The sequence below is a fragment of the Meleagris gallopavo genome, chromosome 10, assembly GCF_000146605.3.
Source record: "Meleagris gallopavo isolate NT-WF06-2002-E0010 breed Aviagen turkey brand Nicholas breeding stock chromosome 10, Turkey_5.1, whole genome shotgun sequence".
In the NCBI taxonomy this organism is placed as follows: Eukaryota; Metazoa; Chordata; class Aves; order Galliformes; family Phasianidae; genus Meleagris; species Meleagris gallopavo.
The window spans coordinates 10,519,569-10,521,891 of record NC_015020.2 but is presented as its reverse complement, the minus strand read 5'-3'; positions in this window follow the sequence as shown (position 1 = coordinate 10,521,891).

Below are 2,323 nucleotides of genomic sequence, written 5' to 3'. Positions count from 1 at the left end.
GCAGCCGGTAGGAGCGCCGCATCTGAATCGGGAGTGGGGAAAAAAGCTGTTTCCTGAGAGTGGTTTGGCCACCTTTGCTCAAAAAGGACTGAAAAGGCAAAGGCTCCCAATAGCGTAGGTGTCTTACAAAGTCAGAAGTACGTGCTCTTGGTTGAAGAGAGGCACGGTGCACATCAGGACTGTTCCTGCAGACGGCTTACCCAGCCGAGCAAATAGTGGTGATACTCGTTAGTACAGTGGTGAGCATCCCATAGTGGTGAGCATCCCACCTGTCCCGCAGGAGAGCAGCTGATAGGACGGCAGGTGATGGCCTCAAGCTGTGCCAGAGGAGGCTGAGGCTGGATATTAGGAGAAATGCGTTCTCGGGAAGAGCATAATGCCCTGAGATGGGCTGCTTGGGGATGTGGTGGGGTCACCGTCCCTGGAGATGTTGAAGAAACATTTTGATGTTGTGCTGTAGGACGTGGTTTAGTGAAGAAGTGTTGGTGGTGGGTGGATGGTTGAGCTGGATGATCTTAGGTGTCTTTTCCAACTTAATGGCTCTGTCATTATAAGATGGTCCAATGCTGGTTTTGCAAAGGCTACGGATCGTGCCTGTTGATTTAAGCATTGCCGTAATATCAGCAGCTTCCCAGCTCATTGCTGACCTGAGGCTCTCATCCTGGCATAGCACCTGCAGTGTCTGCCCCAGCCCTGCCTGCATGTGGGAGCAGGGTGGCTCTCCCAGGCTGGAAACAGCTTCTGAGTGCTAACCTCCATTCCTTCAGTGAGTGGAGAAAGGAAAGCTGAAGTCACTGAAAGGGTATTTTCAGGTGTCTGTTCAGCTGTCTTGATGCTCTTGTGCAAGAGGCTGCAAGGTTCTGATGTCAGCCCTCTTGGTCAATGACTAGGAGGCTCCTGGATGCGCCCAGGTTTGGACGGCTCTGCCTCATCATGCAAGCCCAATGGCACGGCAACTTGCTTTTCCAGTTGAGCTTCTGTTTAGTTTGTAGAAGTCTGCAGTTGAAGCTGCAGTGAGCTGGGGTGGGGCGGGAACACCTGCACTTCTGGTGAGGACACTTTCCTGATAATTACTGTTAATGGTGGTGATTTGCTCCTTGTCTGATCAGTCAGCAATGAGTGAAACAGGAATGCTCACTGGTAAAGCCCACCCTGATTGCCCCCAATAATTGCCGAAGCCAGCGACTTGAGTTCTGAGTCCGGTTTCACTGCAGAGCAGGTGGGTGTGTGGGGCCCCACAAAGGTGTTGTGGACCACGCTTGGGATCTTTTGAGGTCTTGAGATCCTGCTGACAGTGCTGGGTCTGCTTGCTTGATAGGGGTTTGCTGAACAGCAAGTTTTACTTGATCTATTTGGAGGTGTTACTGTATCACGTTTGCTCTTATCAAAGGTGCTGGTTTAGACTTTCAAAACTGAGCATGATTAGCATCTGGCTCACTCACATCACTTCCTGCAGGGCACTGCTGAGAGCAGGAAGACATGAAGGCACTCTCACAGTTGTTCTCAAGGCCTAAATGTTTGGGAAAAGAGGACCGGTGCCTCTGGTAGCATTTGGCATTGGAATCTCTTCTGTTTTCTTTGTTGCCTTCTGTGGCTGTTTCCCTCCTAATTTTAGGTGTCTTGCTGCAGATACAGCAAGTTGCTATTTCCCTCCAGTGAGTTCTGGTCCTATTCACCCTCTCCCATTTTCCAAAGTGGTGTCTGTGTTGTGGAATGCCTTTGAAGCCTTGGGCTGGATGTGGCCCTCGCTGACAGAGGGCCTGGGCGGGTGGGATTGAGCCCCGTGTCCTTTGTGGAGCTGGGAGCAGTGATGGCAGGGCAGCAGGGTGCTGACAGCCCGCTGCTTCTGCATGCCAGCATCTCATCTAACAGCAGAACCAGACGGCTGCAGCATGTAACTTCAGGCTTCAAGGAAGCAGCATACGTTTGTAGTCGTGGCTAAAGGCTGCAAAGCCAAGGGACAGTACAGTGCTTCTTTAATTCTGACCCATTAAGGAAATGGCATCCATCTTGGGGGGGGGGTGGGGGGAAGAACTTCTCTAAGCACCTAAAGTCCTTCTGTAATTCTTATTTTCTGTGCATTCATTCTGATATCATCTTGCCAACAGAAGTTTGAGGGCTGTGTCTTGTCAATGCCTATCCAGAAGTATTGCCTGTATCGTTCTAAACATGCGGTCCTCTGAGGGCTGCAGAAATAATTACTGGGACTGTTTAGAAAATAGTCTGTTCCTAAGGCACATGTCCTTTTTTTAGCCTGCACGAGGATGAAAAAAGAGCTTTGTATCCCAAAACGGCACTGATGTCTGCTGTTTGTTCCACACAG